The sequence below is a fragment of the Colius striatus genome, chromosome 9 (assembly GCF_028858725.1).
Source record: "Colius striatus isolate bColStr4 chromosome 9, bColStr4.1.hap1, whole genome shotgun sequence".
Taxonomy (NCBI): Eukaryota; Metazoa; Chordata; class Aves; order Coliiformes; family Coliidae; genus Colius; species Colius striatus.
In genome coordinates, this window is record NC_084767.1 from 12865514 (window position 1) to 12884017 (window position 18504).

An 18504-nucleotide genomic window follows, 5' to 3' on the forward strand; every position below is an offset into this window, starting at 1 on the left:
CTGAGGTGCTGAGGGCTGTGGGTTAGTGGTGAGCTTGTCAGGGTGAGGGGAGGATGGGGGTTCCAGGAGCTTCAAGAGCTTTAACAACCCAAATGATTCTGTGCTAGTTTTCTATGCTATTGATCCCTGCCGTGTCCAGGTGGAGTGGGGCAGCTTTGGGGGTGGGCAATATCTCCCTGGGATGTCTCCTGGCCTTAGGAGATAGATAAAGCTCCACAGCATGCACATACATTTGTGTGCAATCCCTGTCTATACCTAAAATGGCCTCAAAGCAGTGAGCATCTGTGAGCCCTTTGCTGACTTTCAGAGACAAATAAATATCCCAGGGAGTCAGCAGGCACCCAGCAACCAAGCTGAGTCAGAGAGTACCTTGGGACCCAGGATGCCAGGGCCTGAGCACAGAGGTTGAGGCAGCAGCAGCCCCTTGGTTGCTGCCTGAAGGAAGGACCCTGACCCATCAAGGGGGGCTCTGGAGAGCCCCCAGCATGGGCTGCAGCTGGAGGAGCCTCTGCAGGGCTCGGGCACTGGCACAGCTCTGCTCCACCGTCCTGCCTTCCTGCTCTCAAGGGCAGTCCCAAAAATAGGCTGCTGCAATCACCTTGGCCAGAGACCCTGCTGACACAAATCACCCTGGCAGAACCCTGGGAGGAAGAAAGCACTGTGATTTGCACGGAGATGAGCACAGGGATGGCACAAAGGTGATGACAGGACAATTTCCTTCTGCAAACCCAACCTGTCTGAAAGGGGTAGCCCCAGACCAGCAGGACCGGGGGTGCAGCATGGGTGCCCCCACCCTGCTGCCAGCCCCACCACTTTGCCTTTCTCCTTTGCTGTAAGACCCATCTTCCCCACCCCTCACTCCTAGCCCTAATGAATCCTATTTTGCTGCCCACCAACCAAACCTGTTTCAGCATCTATCTCCTGGCAGCAGCACCCAACTACCAGCAGCAGGTGCTGACTGTTGCTCTCCCACTGTAATAAGCAGGTTGGGCCCTTCCCCTGGTTTCTGCTCTCTGCTGCTTGGAGGAAATACGATAGGCAGCATCTGGGGTCTGTGTCAGCAGCAGCCACTGCCAGGCTGAGCACCTTAGCAACAAGGCAGTGAGGGGAAGGCAATGCTGGAGGCAGAGGTAAGTGGGAGACCTCTGGGCGGGCACCTCACCTCATTGACAGCACACCCCACTTCTAGCTGCTGCTGGAGTTTCTTAGAGCCTTAATGACTTTGTGGAAGAAAGGGAGGTGTGTTTGAGATGCCCTTGCAGGACTCAGTGGCTCTACCTGTGGCAGGCAGTTCCCAAGGACCAGATTAATGAGGCTGGCTCAGGTGAGTCTGCCTCCTCCACAGCCACTGAAACTGTCCCACAAGACTCTGCATCACTGTTTTTCTGCAGCAGGCACAGCCTGACTCATCTTTGGGAGGCATCCTCCAAAATGTCACTGCAAACAAACCTGCTTGGTTTCTGTCACTACCTGCAGGGGCCTGAGCTGAGGGAGGAGGAAGGCAGGCTGCAGGCCACCCTTCCAGGCTGCCTCTCATCCCCTCTGCTCTCCCAGGCTGTCCCTAAATGCCTCTAGGAAGCTGGTTGCCCTCTCACAGTTGCCCAGGCAAGTCTGAGTGCCCTCTTGCTTCCCTGTGCATGCCCACAGGCTCTCCTCTCTCTTCAAGGGGTGTTCTTTGGCTCTGACCAAAAATCACTTGACCTCCTCATGCCCAGGGGTGTGGTGGGGATGGAGGACGCCAGCTTGGTGCTTCAGCTGGGGGACGTTGAAACTTCACCCGGACACTAAGGCAGGAGATAAGACATATCATGGAAGAATGCTTTGTTCTCACACAAGCTCAAAACTGTCACCTTCACTGTCCCCCTTCACCACACAGGTCCCCATAGCTGCCCTTGGGGTCTGGGACTTGGGGGTCTCTGGCCCCCAGAAGCCAGGAGGATGTTGGGCAGATGGCTGTGGGAGTGGAGTGCTCAGGAATGGGGGAGCCAGCTGAGGCTGCTCAGTGCAGGGCTGAGAGGGGCCAGCAATGCCCAGGCATCCTCTTCAGCTCAGCAGGCTGTGTGCACGTGCAGACACTCTCGTGTTTTGCCCCAAGACAGGTCAGGGAAGTTCTTTTCCCAGCTCGAGTCAGTGGTAAATGCGATGAGTGTTCACCTCCCATCTGAATCCCACAGAGCAGGGCTATTCCCCAACCCCTGTGAAGACCAGAACCTGTCTCAAAGGTATCTTTCTGCCCAAAGCCATGCATTTGGGAATGTCCTGCAGGCACTGAGGTTCCAGGTGACGCTCAGTAGCCTGGCAGGGGGCCGGTGGGTCTGTGCAGCACCCCAGGAGCGGTGCCTCGCGTGTGATGCTCCCCCGCAGCACTCAGCTCCCCCTCAGCAGAGACGCACCAGCGAGGGACAGCGACCAGGGGGAGGAATCTGCTGGGTGTGAGGAAGTGACTGGAGCTGTGGCACAAAAACTCTGTGGGAGGGTGTCGTGAGCACACGCTGGGGAGTATCCCGTGGGCCTGAGCTCAGAGCTGCATATGCTGCTCCTGTGCCCGCACCAAAGGCGGCTCTGGCAGCTGCTCACACAGACCCCGTTGGTGCACAGAGGCGGATGGTGGAAAGTCCAAGCCCACAGCACAGCCCATAAAGGTCATGTTTTATTCTGGCTGATCTCCTTCGCTTGCCTCATCTCCTGGAGGAAAATGAAGTGATAAACAGCCAGCAGCACAGTTTTGTTAAAAACAAATCAGGGCAAACAAACAGGGGATAATTCCCTCTCTGGTGGGCATGGGGAGCTCTGCTGAGCCCAGGGCGATGCGCTGGGGACAGCCATCCCTTCTGCACGGCCCACAGACACACAGGGACCAGCTTCTGGCTGGGACAGGATGGCTGGGGTCAGGGTCCTGCTTCCCAGCCAGTGTCCTTGGGGACCCAAACGCTTTTTCTCCCCCTGCAGGGTTCATGCTCCTGCATTTTCCAGACTCCCGGGGAACGATCCCTGCTCCCAGCCTCTGCCGAGCCTGGCTGTGTTCTGTGCCCAAAGGGCTCTCCCTGGGTGAGGGAAGCTCAGGGACACAAAGAAGGAACTGAGGACAACCATCTTGTCTGTCTGAGCCCCTGCACAGAGCAGAGCAGGCAGGGAAAGCAGAGAGGGGAAGCCTGGGCTGGGGAGGTGAGGACATGCAGAGGGATCACACACACAGTAGTGTGCAAAGAGGAGGAGAAAGGATGGTGCTGGGCCAGCCCGTGGTGCAGGGGCCTGGGAGACAGTCCTCTTATTGTTTTGGTTCCTACCTTCCTGCCCCCAGTGCCAGGAGCTCCGGGTCTTTCAGAGGGCTTTACGATCCCAGAACCTGGCAAACCGAGGCACGGAGGAGCTGAGCGAGGCCACCAGAGAAGATGAGAAGGGATCATGTTTCTCTTTCTTTGCCCCTGAAACAAAGCAGAGCTGTCAGTTGACACTTCCCGCGCTGCCCCAGCTCCCGAGGGCTGCTGGGGCGGCTTCCAGCAGACACAGACGTCAGGGCAGAGCCGCGAGGCGTGGGATCCCTGCACGGCCGTGTCCCCCCGTGCCCAGCGGTGCCTGGAGCCGGGGTCCTCCCAGCCCTGGCAGCCCAGAGCTGTCCTGGGAACCGGGGCTTGGCGGCTCCTGCTCGGCAAAGGGTTAGGAAACCGGGCAGGCTGCCACCGAAACCCTGCCCAGCTTTTGGCAGCAGCCTGCCCGAGCCGTGCAGCTCTGTGCAACGTTTCAGCTTGTGACAAACGTGTGTGTGGGGGGGTTGTGGGTGGTTGGGTTTTTTCTGCTGAAAATCCCAGCTGGCTGGCATCGCAGACTTGCCCCACTGGTCTGGGGAAGGTTGAGCCAGCCCCAGGAGAGCTGGGGCAGCGAGCCCATCTCCCCTGCACAGGCTGCCTATTGTTCTCCGGGCAGGAGGATGGCTCCCATTAAGCCAGAGGACTGGACGGGACCGCCTGGGTCACTGAGGACAGGCCCCCTGCGTGGGTAGACTCCTACTGTCTGCCTCAGCAGCATCTGTGCCTCCGGCCCTCACAGTGGTTGTTCTGGGACAGGCAGGAAAGGGCCAAACCCCTTCTGCAAGCTCACCACAGCCATGGGCTGGCACTGCAGCACCAGTTCCTGTCCCGTGCCCCTCCTTTCCCCCTCCCTCCCTCGCTCTGGCTCAGCACTGAGGGCTGTGTCTGGGGTCTGACACTAAGGGATGCTTCAACCCTGTTTGCTGGGGACTGCATTTGGCTTTTAATGGCTCTGATGCACCAAACCGACTGTGGCACGCAAGGGGTGAGGGGAGCTGACAGGGGATGGGTACCAGTCCCACTGCTGGCTACTGTACCCAGCCCCACAGCCACCTCTGCTGTCACCTTGGCTGCCCCAGGCTGCTCCAGCCCCGCTGTCCTCTGCTGCTTCTCATCTGCTTGTTATTCATGGCAGGGGGTAAGAAGCTCCCCCCACCGCACTTCCCGCCCCCCATTCAATATGCGGCCCATCACCACAGCCCCAGAAGGTTGAATTTAATGCTGGGGGAGATTTGCAAGTCAAGAATTCCTGTGCCCACACAATGCGCAGCTGGGCTTTGAAAAGGCGTCGGGATTAAAATGCAACCGCAAACTTGACAAACCGGCGCAACGGCCGCCAGACAATGGGGCTGCGGCTCGCTGTTATCATTCACGGCGTGCGAACGGCCCGCGGCGGCTTGCGAGTCATGCGCCGGGGATGCTGCGAGCCCCGACGGAGCGGGGACGGCTCCTTTGTGCTGCTCTGGCAGCGGGGAGCAGCCCCAGCGCGGACACATCCCCGGGGGGAGCAGCCCCAGAGCCAGCCCCAAAGCCAGTCCCAGCTCGGACACATCCCCGCGGGCAGAAGCCCCAAAGCCAGAGCCAGCCCCAGCCCGGACACATCCCCGGGGGCAGAAGCCCCAAAGCCAGAGCCAGCCCCAGCCCGGACACATCCCCGGGGGCAGCCCCAGAGCCCCAGCCCGGACACATCCCCGGGGGCAGCCCCAGAGCCCCAGCCCGGACACATCCCCGGGGGGGTTTGCAGGGACCCGGCAGCCCCCAGCTCAGCCTGCTCCACATTCACCCACCCTGGAGGGGCTCCAGATTCTTCCCACAGGGTGGGAATTAAGGAGCTTTTTCTATGGTTCTGTCCTGAAACTGTAACTTGGCTCCTGCAGGGGTAATAAAGCAAAGGGGCACGCGGGGCTGGGGGGATTCTGGGCCAACGGGGATGCCAGGACCGGGCAGAGGGTTTCAGATGATGACGGATTAGATACAGGTCAAGCGTGTAATAGTAAGGGACAATGCCACCTGGGGCTGCAATAATTAACACTCTGGAGAGAAAGGCAGCAAAACAACCGGCTGGATCTCCCTGTGGGCAGCAGCAGCAGCAGCAAGGCTCCTTCCCCAGGCCCCCTGAGCACACTGAGGCTGCTCATGGAGTGGCACAGAGATGGAGGGGCACAGAGATGGAGGGCAACACTGATGGAGGGACATGCTGCCTGGGGCACTGAGGCCCCCAGAGGACACAGGGCAAGGGAACGTCTGGCAAAACCAGACTCTGGTCTGTCCAGGTCGATTGGGAAGGAAGGAGCCTCCCAAGAGGTGCCCTGACCAGCATCTGGGCCCCGTGTGACCACCGTGGCTCGCGTTGATGACTTTAATGGGCCCACGGACAAAGGTCAGGGTGGAACGTGACTCGGTTGGTGTCACGTTCGTCGTGTGCAGCACGAGGCAGGTCACGGCTCAGAGGCTGCAGCCGTCCCTGTCCCTGCCCCAGAGACGTGGCACCAAGGTTCCTGTGCCCGGCACTGTGATACCACCAGTGTGAGTGCTCGGCCCCGTCCCAGCTGCCTTCCCACCCCGTTCCTTGATGTGCTTTCTGCACAGGACGGTGCAGAAAGGAGGGGAACCCTTCCTCCTCCCAACAGACCTGGAGACGGTGAGCAAAGGCCAGCCCAGGCACCTTTGCTGGCAGGAAGCAGAGCTGTGCTGGTGGTGGGGCAGGGATGGGGCAGGGCTGCGGGCCCTGGTCCTTCCCTCCCAAGGGCACTGTGCCATTTCTGTCAGGCTGAGCAGGGGAGGGCTGGGGTTTCTCTCACACAAAAAACACCCTTATTCCTGCACTCAGAGCCCTTTTGAAAACGATGCAAAGCCCGGTGCTGTTGGGACACTGGGGAGTTTGCTGGGGAGCAGGAACTGAACCAAGGGTTGACATTTTCCAGAAGGGGAGTTTTGTAGCCATTTTGATGCTGGATTCAATGGATGTGCTGGAGAGCAGAATGCACCTGGTTTTCGAGCTCCTACAGCCACTTCAGAGAGACACAGTGAGGGGGAGGGTTTCACCGGACCTTACACCATGCCAGCTCGTGAGGTTTAGCAAACTGGCCTTGACCTGACAGGGAAATCAGAGCTGTGGCTTGAGACCTGCCTCTGCACAGCTCTCTCTGTGTCACACAGACTGATCAGCCCAGCTGCAGCCCTGGAGAAAAACAAGGAAAAAAGCTCGTAAGCAAATTCTCCCCTCACCTGCTCCCAGGGGCAGCAGCTCAGCTCTCCCAGGCTGTGCCTAGCTCTGACTGCAGCTAGGAAAATCCTGCTAATGACAAGCTCCTGTGGCTGCCTGCAAAGAGCTTCCTGCTGAGCTCACCATCCCTTTCCCTTGAAGGGATGCACCATGGGTGCTGGTGGCAGCTGCAGCAGAGCCAGGGTCAGGCCAGCATCACGGGCAGAGCCTGTGCAGAGCTGCTGGAGGCAGAGGGGCAGGAGCCCACAGGGTGACGCTGATGCTGGGGAGCCCGGGGGCAGGGCTGGCCTGGGCTGCAGAGCCCCCAGCCCACAGCAGGCTGGGCACACACCCAGGCTGCAGTTTTGCATTTGAACCACAGAGCAGCAAAACCTAAGCCCAGCCCTGGCCCTGAAAGAGGGACTCGGCTCTGGTCTCCCATTAACCAGGTCTGGAGGGTCCACTCCTCTGCAAGAGCATGTGCTCCATGCCCCAGTCTGGCATGGCCCAAGCAGTCCCCACATAGCCTTTCCCAAGGGACAGATGCCACGGGGCTACCTCGCTGCAGCCTGTCCCTGGCCTGTGTGTGCTGCATTGCTACCAGCCCTCGCTGCACCCCAGCACTGCAGTGTGGGGGGAGAGCTGTGCCTGAGGGGGATATGGGTGGGTGGGCAGCCTGTGGTACCCACCCCGAGCAGCAGCCATCCTCCTGCCCTGCTGGGCCCCAGGGAAGGTGGGCTGCAGGCTGGCAGGGGGCTGAGGCTGTGCTGTGGTGGGGAAGGTGTCTGGGCTACCTGCAGTGCCGGCGGGCAGCTGCAGAGCTGCGTTGGGAAGGGGCCCTTTGGTTCCCCCCACAGCTGCTGCTGCGATGCCCGGCTGCAGCTCCCCAGCCCTGCAGCAGCCCCCTCCTTGGCCCCACACCACCCTCTGCTCCTTTTCTCCTCCCTGTGTTTCTTCCCTGCAGGCTGTGAAAGGTGCAGTCTGCCTGTGACCGTTTCTCCTCCCTCCCTTCCCCCTTCCTGCTGGTCCAAACCGCCATCCTGGAGCAGCCGGGCGGATTAGTGAAGGGATACCTTTGAAACCGATGCCAGGAAAGCTCCGTGGATCAGTTAACAGCAGAGTATAAAAAGCCCTGCCTGTCTCCCCCGCGCTCCCCCCATCTCTCTTCCTCCATGTCACTGGCCCTGGCTGCTGGCTCGCCCCTGGCTGGGGGCCTGCGATCCCAAACGTGCTCTCCAGGCTGGCTTGCCTCATTAATTAAAGAAGACAGATTTTTAGCTTCTCTCTCCTTTCCTCACTCTCTCTCTTCCTTTTTTTTTTTTCCTCTCCTTAGGGTTCCTGCTGGGAAAGCAGAGCCAGTCCTGTGGGGGCAGGGAGGGGGCCAGGAAAGGCCCAGGGGCGTCAGGCACGGATGCACTCTGCTGCAGGCTGCAGGATGCTGCAGGGCTCAGGATGCTGAAGGATGCAGGATGCTCAGAGCCCCCCCAGGCCCCCTCCCTCCTCACAGCCTCTGGGGGATGCAGGAAAAGGGGACTCAGCTCCCGGCAGCCTTGGGCCAGGGACTGACTGCAGTGAGGACAGTCCCTGATGTTGGCTACTGCAGCTGGGCAGGGACACGCAGTGGGACTGTGCTCATGGTGCAGAAAGCACAGGGCAGGCATGTGTGGTGTGTCAATGCAGGGTGTGTGGGGCAGCTGCATGTGGGGCAGCTGTGCATAGGGTAGTGTATGTTCTGGAGTGTGAGGAGTGAGGAGAAGCTGAGGGAACTGGGGTTACTTAGCCTGGAGAAGAGGAGGCTGAGGGGAGCCAGGAACAATCTCTTCAACTCCCTGACAGGAGGCTGGTGTGAGCTGGGGGCCAGACTCTGCTCCCCAGTAGTGAATGATAGGACCAGAGGAAATGAGCTCCATTTGCCCCAGGGGAGGTTGAGGTTGGAGCTGAGGCAGAACTGTTTCCCTGAGAGGGGTGTCAGCCCCTGTGCCAGGCTGCCCAGGGAGCTGGGGGAGTGCCCAGCCCTGGAGGGATCCCAAAGCCCTTGAGGGCCACGGTTAGTGGTGGGCTGGGCGGGGTGAGGGGAGGGTTGGACTCCAGGGGCTTCAAGGGCTTTTCCAGTTGAAAGGGTTCAGTGTTTCTCTGATGTAGCCACACATGGGTCAGTGTGGGTGGTGCAGTGGCATGTAGTGCAGCCATGCAGCATGCTTGGTGCAGCTGTGCATGCTGCAGCCATACATGGTGCAGTGTGTGGGGTGTGCTTGGTGCAGCTGTGTATGCTGCAGCGCATGTCCCTGCTCTGGGGCTGCCTCTTACAGTCAGAGCTCTGCTGGGTGTCCCTGCGCTGGTTTGCGTGGGGCAGCCCAGCCCCAGCATGGGCAGGGTAGGGTAGGGCCGGAGGGTGGGTGTGGGGCCAGGAGCTGCCCTGGGTGCAGCTGGGGCTCCCTGGTCAGGAGGCCTGGCTAGTTCCTCGGGCTGAATCATCCCCAGGTCTATCAGCCCTGCTGCAAGATTAGATTCAAGGCTTGTCTTTTGAAGCCGAAGCTCACTTCCCTCCGGCTGCACGAGCCGCAGCCCCTTCAGGGTTTCATAATAAAATGAATGCCCATGACCTGGCTGTTTGCTCACGCCTGGATCTTCCTTGATGGATGAACAGAAATTGCTCCCTGGCTGGGGTCATCTGCAGTAAAAATGGGCAGTGGCTTGGCAGGCCCCGCCGCGCTCGGGGCTCGCTGCCCACGCCCGGGACCCGGCTCCGAGCGGATAATCAATAATCATCAGGCTGGGCGCTGCGACGGCACCTTTGATCCGAGGATCTCGGAGCACTTTACAGCGGATAATGAACGGAGCCCCTCTGTGAGGCAGGCAGGAGTGGCTGCCTTTTAGGGGGGGAGTGGAGCCCAAGGACGGGCTGACCCCGCGGCTGCCGGCTCCATCCTGCTCCGCATCCCGCAGCCCCAGCGCCTTGGCATGACCCCAGAGGGTCTCCTGAGGAGGGCATGGTGCAAAATGCCCGTGGGGCTCGTTCCCCTGTAGCTTGTGGGTCTGATGCCTTCCTGAGACAGCCTGAGCTGCTCTGTTGACAAAGCTATTTTGGGAAAAGTAGCACAGGTTTGGGGCTCAGCTTGGCAGGGAACAGGCAGCCCTGGGATGCAGTGTGTTCCCCAGGGACAGGTGGTGTTGGGGCTCTTCCTTCCCCAGGCCGTGGCTTGAGGCTGCTGGCTCCTTGCAGTGGGCTGCAGCACCTCTGTGGCAGGGTGCAGAGCTGGGGCTGAGGATGAGGAGTGTTGCTCCTGGGGCTTTCAAGCTGCACCATGGTGGGCCTGGGGAAGGAGGCTGGCAGCAAGCAGCAGATCTGCCAGGTCCTGCCTGCAGCCAGCCCAGACAGTGTAAGCACAGCCCAAGCTTGATTTGCTCTCAGGGGTGACTGGCAGTGCCAGAGCCCCAGCCATGCCAGCCCCACTGCTGCATGCCTGTGCCCCCAGCCCCACAGCTGAGGCCTCTGCAGGCCTCACATTGCCCCCAGGCTGGCAGCCGGGGGGCTGGTGGTGAGGTCCATGGCACAGCGAGGTGTGTGGGGCTGGTGAGGACCATGGCACAGTGAGGTGTGTGGGGCTGGTGAGGACCATGGCACAGTGAGGTGTGTGGGGCTGGTGAGGACCATGGCACAGCGAGGTGTGTGGGGCTGGTGTGGACCATGGCACAGTGAGGTGTGTGGGGCTGGTGAGGACCATGGCACAGCGAGGTGTGTGGGGCTGGTGTGGACCATGGCACAGTGAGGTGTGTGGGGCTGGTGAGGACCATGGCACAGCGAGGTGTGTGGGGCTAGTAGCATGGACCCCAGCCTCGTGGTGAGCTGCTCATGGCCAGGCAGTGGGGCACAGGGGACCCGGCCCCGAGGATGCCACCCCACATCCCCTGCCTGCATCCTTCAGCCAGGGCGATGTCCTGCTGCTGGACGGCGTCCAGCTCTTGGGATGCCACCGCTGTGTCCCCAGCCCGCACTCGTCGGGCAGGATGGTGTCTGGCCCTCGGAGGAGCCGTGTTCCCGCGGGGGAAGGGGGGAGAGGCCGGTTTGGGGGTGTCCCCTTCCCGCACCCCCCGCACGCCCAGCTCCGCCGGTGCCGCAGCGCCGCCGCGGGGAAAGCGCCGGTGGCTCCAGCAATTAACGGGCTCGCAGATTAATTGCTTCTAATCTGCGCATCTCCAAGGTCACCTGTAAGACTGGGCGAGGGAAGAAAGCGTCCTTCCCCGGCGCCCGCCCCGAGGGGAGAGGCTGCAGCCCCAGGGACTGACTGTGGACCCCGACCACCCCCTGCCCCCAAGCCCTCGGTGGGAGCGTGGCCGTGGGGAGCAGCCCCCGCAGGGCGTGCGGGCGGGGATGCTGATGGGGATGCGAGCCTGGCGCCGACCGGGAGAGGGAAACACTGTCTTTGCTGGAGATGACCCGAAAACGTGAGTCGCGGTGCCGTGCCGGTCCGTGCCGCCCGCAGCCGTGCCGTCCTCTCTCCCTCCCTTTGTCTCTCCTGCTCAGCAGCGCTTCCAGTCTTCAAAGTGTTAAAAGTTTTCAGTGTGTGCTGCAGATCCCTCGCCTGCAGCCTCCTGCCCTGAGTCAAATTAATCATGTACTGGGAAACACAGCAGGCATGTACTAGCCCTGGGCATGGTGTATCACGTACTTTCTGGAATCTGTCACATGGGGAGCTTTCTGTTTTAGGCTCAATTGATCCTTTCTCGGTTTGATACTGTGTTTAATTGTGAGATGGGGCTGTGTGTTTTTGCTTCAGCCGAACTTAAAGGGCCGCTCTTCCCAGCCTTGTTTTCAGATGTCCGCAAGAACAGACCGCCGCTGTCTCCTCACCCAAACAAAAAGCCTTTCTCTCCCCGCACACAATATCCCCTCTGTATTGTCCACAACAAAGAGCAGGGCTAAATTAATTTTAGGTCCGTCTCTTTTAATGTAGGGCCGGGGAGGGGAGGTGCTTTGATTACTGCAGCTGACGGCTCAAACGAGATCCGCGAGAGGTGGCCCGGGCCGAGCGCTGCCTCTGCGGCGGGGATGGGAGGGGGAAGCGCCGGGCCCCCAGCACCCTTCCCCCGCTGAAGCGTCCGGTGCGAGGTGAGGTGAGCGGGAGCAGAGCCCTGCTCCTGGCCGGAGCTGCGTGGCCTTTCCGTTCCCCCGGAGCTGGGCCTTGCTCCCCTAGACGGAGCGGTCCGAGGAGGCGGGTGGGACAGAGGGCTGCCCGCAGCCCGGCGGTGCTGTGGGAGTGGCAAATCCCCCGCCCGTCCAGGTACGCAGAGCAGGGGGATTTATCGTTCTGTCTCCATGCAAAAGATTTTGAGAGCCTAACAAAAAAACCCCAAACTCAATCCAAACCCACAGCATCCCTTCGAAACCGGGTAAAAAGGGGGAAAGCAAACGTTGTTTGCCTGCGCTTTTCCTGCTGGAAAAGGCTTATCTGGAGCAGGCAGCGCCGTCGCTGTGCGCAGCCGCGTGGAACGGAGCCCGCGGGGCCGGGGCTCGGCGGGGGCTCCTCACCGGCCCGAGGGGCTCTGACCCCCCCAAACCCGGGCTCAGGCCCTCGCCGAGACCTGCCATCCCACGGCTCCGCCGGCCCTGCAGGGACCAGGAGGGAAGGGGCCGTGCGGCCACCGGGTCCCGGGGGCATCGCCGGGATGTGCAGTGGGAGGGGAAGGAATCCTGGCAGACAGGGCAAACTGATGCAAGGGGAGCAGGGGGGAGCGGGGCTCAGGGAAAGGAGATGTCTGATTCGGGAGGAGGGTAGGGAAGGGGATGCTGAGGGGAGCAGAGGAGGGGGATGAGAGACCCCAGTCAGGAGAGTTGGGCATTGGGAAAGGGGGCTGGGAGTGTTGGGAGGGGAGTGAGTGGATTGATGTGAGCTTGCGCAGTCTTTCACAAATTTAGCCAGAGATGCAGGACAGAGAGGGGAGGGAGAGGTGGTGTGGACAGCTCAGCTCCAGATCCTCCTTGCCTGCACCTTCTTCCCCTTCAGAGCGGTTGGTCAGGGCAGGGGCTGGCACGTGGAAAGGGTCCTGGCCAGCCTCTGTGGTGAGGCAGAGCCCAGGTGCCTGCTGGCTCCCCTGCAGCCCTGTTTCTCAGTAGAAACTTGCTCCTGGTTTATAAATATTCAGTGCCAGCAAAAGCCATTAATGTTGCATTAGGGCTGTGAGTCGGAAAGCCCCAGAGCCAGGCGGCTCAGAGCTGCGGCCGCAGCCACGTCCCCGCGTCCACGCGCAGCTGCATGACGTGCCTCGGGCTGCAGGGGCCGGTGCAGGCAGCGCCTCACCCCTCAGCCCAGCACCTCTGGCCACAGAGCAAAGCTGAGGAGAAGGAGGGCAGGCTGTCTGCCTCTCAGACCCCACATCTCCCACCCCCACGAGATGCAGTGGTTGTAGGCTGAAGGCTAAGTGGCTTCTCCTGGTGTGGGATGTGTTGGGAGCCAGGCATGACCCAGAACATCTCTTCCTTTGTCCAGCTTTTCAGGAGCCAGGCATGACCTTCTGGGGCAGAACATCTCTTGCTTTGGCCAGCTTTTGGGGAGTGCCACAGGAAGCCCCTTGGCTGCAGCTGCCTGACCTGGCCTCATGGGCTGCACCCTGCATCCGGCAGCACATGCAGAGCCGCATCCAGGAACAGGCAGCACAGTTCTATTGACACAGAAGCTGGGGAGAGGAGCTACATCTGTGCAAAGCAGCCATCCAAGTGTTACTATTGGGACCAAATTTTCTCACTTCCAGGAGAGCTCTGAGTGTGACAGCCTGCAGACTTGGGCATCGCTCTCAGGCAGCTTCCTCACATAGCTCATTGTATTTTGCAGATCCACCGAGCAGCCGTGTCCCTTCCACCCCAGCAGCACGTCACTGAGCTCAGGGTGACAGAGGCAGCAGCAGCTGGATGGGAAAGGGGGCACACAGAGCAGAGAGAGGGAGGGGGGAATGCTTTGGGGAGACAGTGAGGAGCAGGCGAGGTAGAGAGAGGTGCTGGAGAGGCTGGTCAGAGGCTCAGAGGGCGTGATGGACTGCTGAGCTGGAGACTCAGCTCTTGGATATGGAAGGGGATGCTTAGGTCTGAGAGCTCTGGAGGTAGCTCAGTGGGTTCATCCTGCTCCGTCTTGGCTGGAGTGTAAAACCCTCCTCCCTTTCTTCTTGCTGCTGCTGTGCCTCTCACCTCACAAACTGTCCCTGCTCCCCTCCTCCAGTACTGTGGAGAGGCACAGGGGACCACAGCCCTGTCTGGCATGCAGAGAGCCTGGGCTCAGCATATATATGCAGGATGTCAAGGTCTGGCAGAGAGGAGGGGAGGGTGAGTCCCTCTGGGCTAGAGCAAGGTTCAGTGGCTCTTCAGGATGCCTGCAGCCTCCCTTCCCAGAGGGCTGGGCAGTGCATGAAGCTGTCTTGGAGCTCCTAGAGGAGAAGAGGGCTGAGACAAGAAACTGCTAAAGTTGATTTCTGCAGCTCACCTGAAATAGCACAAAAGCAGCAGGGAAAAGGGAAGGTGTGTTTTGTCTGAGGTGAGAAATCTATTCGATAGCAATATGCTGGAGACAAGGGAAAGAAGTTACCTGTCCTGTGTAGGGGATTGTGGCTAGGTGATGGTAGTGAGATACTGAATGGTCATTTAGAAAGACAGCAAAGAATAGAGGCTTTGCCTATTTGAGAGTAAACCCTGGGAGGAGTGTCTTCCCCCAGGTTTGCGGACTGGATAAGAGTGAGGATCCCAGGAAGGGGCCCTGTGTGATTGGGCAGCGGGAGCCACTCACCCTTGGCGTTGTGCAATGTGTAACACGGGTGTAACTGAGCTGCCAATCTGCAGGAAAAGCTCTGGGAGCAGAAAACCTGCCAGGAACCTTCCAGAAACATGCAGGTGTGAGGCTGTCGTTGCCCCAGCTGGGCTGGCTGGGGAGCTGAGGGGTCACACTGCAACCTGGTTTGGTGACCACTGCCACAGGCACAGAGGGAAGGGGCTGAAGGGGCCCAAGGTCCATCCCTGCTCTCTGTGAAAAAACCCACGTCTTGTGACTGGAAATACTGAGCTGCATGAGTGATGTGCTCCCTTCCACAGTGGGCTTTGGTTCCACAGCTCTGACCAAGGGGTGCCCAACCTTCTCCCTGTAACGGCAGATCCCCCAGGACAAGTTCAGCAGGTAAGCGAGGTGGCAAAGCCTTTCCAGCTTTTTTTTCCAGCTTAAAGGGCTTTTACAGCCGAAAGGATTTGATGGTTCTGTGAGTCTCTGGTTCTGTGAAATGCAGCACCAAGCTGCTCCTTGCTTGGTCTCCCCTGTTGGGTTTGAGGTGGATGCTGCCCCTTCACACAATGTCCCCGTCCTGGGTCTGCACGGGGGACAAGATGCAACCCAAGGGAAAGGAGGTTTCCAGAGGCTCAAGGAAACCACCCACAAACCCTGAGAAAACTCTTGGTGCTTGAGGGGTTGGGAAGGAGCTCGTCACCCTCTGCCTCTTGTCTCTCTGCTGTAGGGAACGATAAGCAAGCGAGGAGGGGAGGGTTGGGCAGCGTTATGAGTCGGAGGCCGGCGTGACTCCCCCTGTCTGCTCCGTGGAAATGAGAGTGTGTTTCTCATAATGGGGGAATACATGCAGGGAGAGAGAAAAGATGTTTTAAAAAAGAAAGAAGGAAAGGGGGGAGGGGGGAACCGAATCGATATAACAGAAGCATTAGGGCACTCAGGGGAGTGTTTTACTGGGGCCATTAATATACTTCTCAGGTGGTAAAAGCCACTTAGCCTTTAAAAATGATAATGAAATGTTAACTACCCAAAGCATTATTGCTGAGTCACGGAGAGCCAGGCAGCCCTTCAGCTCCTGCCTGACCCAGGGCTGCTGGTGGGGCCACGGCCAGCCTGGGGAGCACAGCCCGGCACCGGTACCCTGGCACACGGCACTGCCCGCGGCTGCTCTGGCACCGAGGCCCTGGGGAGGGGGCACATTCCTGGTGCCGTGACCCCTCTCCTGCTGCAGAGGTGGGCAGAGGCAGGTGAGACCCAAGCAGGATCGGGCCCACAGCCACGTGGCTGCCAAACCGCAGGGAGCTGGGGACTGGGAGGTGACCACGTTTGCCAAAGCCCATGTGCAGGGATGGTTTGGCCTGGCCTGGCTGTGGAGGGTCCCATAGTGGGAAGCAGGGAGGGCTCTGACTGTCCAGCTGCCGTGGTTCCAGCCTGGATGGCAATGCAGCCACTCACTCACTCACTCACTCACCCTTTCCCTCCCCACAGCTCCCGTGGGAATTGGAAAAGAAAAGCAAAACTGGTGAGTTAAGGTAAGTACAAGTATAATAACCAAACTGAAATATGCTAACAGCAATAATAATAGCAGTAATGGAGAGAAACCAGCCCCAAGCACAGCCAAGTGCTGCCCAGTGCAGCAATGCCCCAGCAGTGATCCCCCCTCTGCCAACCCCCCAGTGCCTGTGCTGGGCACGACTGCTATGGCATGGAACAGCCCTGGGGCTGGCTGGGCTCAGCTCTGCTGGCCATGCTCCCTCCCAGCTCCTTGTGCACACAGCGGCCTCCCCCCAGCCCAGCCCAGTGGCTGGTGGCACAGGGTGAGGAGCAGGAACGGCCTCGGTGCTGTGCAGCCCTGCTCAGCAAGAGCCAAACGTCCCTCTGGGCTCAGCCTTCAGCCTAAACTCCAAATACAGCCCTGCAGCAGCTACTGGGGAGGAAATCAACCCCATCCCAGCTGAAACCAGGATGTGACATGTGAGGGGGTAAGACCCCCCTCCTCTTTGCTCCTGGGAGATGGCTCTAAGCAACCCTGGAGACCTCATGCATTTCTGGTCTACATTTCACAGACCATTGGTGACTGCAGGTACCTGGCTCATGGCACCCTAAAACACTTAACCAGCATGAGGACTCAGACAGTCCCATACTGATGATTGTGCTGAGTTTTGGAGGCACTGGGCACCCCCTAAATTACTGACCAGCTCTGAGAGGGTCAGATTCTGGCTGTGTTCTTGTCAACAGTGGCTTTTTTTTTGCCCTGCAAGGGAGCAGGGATTCTCATTTCTCATCTTTTATGTATTCCTGACTCTTATTTGATTGTGAAGGGCCCAAGCAGTCCCCTGCAGTGTCACACGAGGAAATTCAACAGGCCTGCATGGTCCAGCGAGCTGAAGTGTGAGATGAAGGTCTTCTCCTAGGACGATTCAGTGCCCAAGCAGAAAATTAATTTCCTTCCATCCATCTGTATATGACCCAAAGCCTTCCCTAGTCAGGGAGATTACGAGGGTTTTTTCCATGAGTGTGGATTGAAAGTCAGAGGTAGCTGTGAAGGATGCTGGAAGAGGACTGAGCACCTGGAGGGGCAGGGAGCAGCTGGGCTGCTGGAGGCACAGCAGCACCCTCACCCACAGCACCCGTTGCAGGCACTGCTGAGACACGTTTCTGGGGAATCTTTCTCACTTGGGCAGCTTTCACCTCTGTCAGTGAGGGCCTGACAGCACCTGGAGCAGCCAAGTGCCTTTCTTTGCCCCTTGTAGCAGAAGCTGCTATGTGTGCATCAGGGCATGCTGCCTGTGGCACACATCCTGACTACTGCAGGCTATAAAGTAGAGTTAAGGTTCTGATGAGATTATGGCTGGGACTCTGGCATGCCACTGAGCAGGTTGTGAGTGTCCCCAGCCATTTCTGAAAGCCACTCTGCCTGGTACGAGGCTGCATTTGCCAGTGGCTTGTGGGAGAGGCTCCTGTGGCCCAGCATCTTGTCTGGGAGCGTAGCCCTGAGATGAACCTGCCCGGAGCCATTCCAGCTGCGGGGTGCACCTTGTGCCCTGGGAAGGGCCTCTTCCCATCTCCCTTCTCCCTTCCCTGCCTCACCTCCGTGCTTTGTCCTGGGAAAGGGATTAGCAGGAGGTGGCTCTGACCTCTGCCAGACCTGCAGGTCCTGCTGGGGCCCAAATTGTCAGAGCCTGGGTGTGCAGGATGGAGGCAGGAGCATGCCCATCGAGCCTGCAGCTGCTGCGGGTTGTGCAGGAGGAAGATGTGCAGTTCTGCTTTCCTGCCCTAGAGCTGGAAGCTGTGTCCATGCTCCCAAACCAGACAGCACCGGGTTTCCCTCATGCTCTGTGCAGGCAATGCTGCAGAGAGTCTGCAGGAAGGGCACGTGAAGGGCATGTGAGAGGACACGGGGGGCCTGTGCGTGTGCTGGGAGGAGTGGCTCTGTGTCTGCAGGGCACAGCGCGGCTGCAGCTGGCTGCTGAGAGCTGAGCGGGCCAGGCTGCTCCCTGGGCTCGGGCAGCTGGGGTTGGTGCCCTGCTCCCTGCCCTGTGCCCTGCTCCCTGCCCAGCCCCTGCCCCCAGGCAGCCCCGTGATGAGGAGCCAGGCAGCCGCCCGGTGCCGCCACGCTCCATCCCCAGCGCCCGCTGTGAGAGAAATTGCCTGGGATCAGGTGGTGCCAGCCAATTTCTCTCGCAGCAGGGGCTGCAGGTAAAGCACCTTGCTGGAGAGGGGCTGCGCTGCTCTGAACTTTCCCTGTTGCCCGCCTGAACTCGGGGAAGAGGAGAAGGGATATTGTGTGCGCTCAAGCAGAAGCGGAAGAGATGCCAAGAGAGGAGAGGAGCAGATGGAAAAGACAGAGAAAGCTCGAGATGAGGAGAGAGCAGGAAGGAAGGAGCAGAGGAAGGATAAAGCAAGAGGGAGGTGAGAAAAGAGCTGGAGCTGGGGTGCCACAAAGCAGTGGCCAAGGCGGCAGGAGAGCTGCATCTTCTCTTTCTTGTCCTACAAACCAGACACAGACGTGGCAGCAGCTAATCTTCCTGGCTTGTGAACAAAAGGATTCTTTTTATGCCAGTAATCCAAGAGCTGCCATGCCACGGCTCTCCCAGCTCATCTGCTGTGAATGCACTTCTGTGGCGTCCAACTGAACGGGTTAGCAAAATAAAGACAGATGGCAATGGATTAGCTCTAACACTTCTCCTGTATCACAATGCGATCGCTGCCGTCTCCTCCTCGGCCTCCTCTC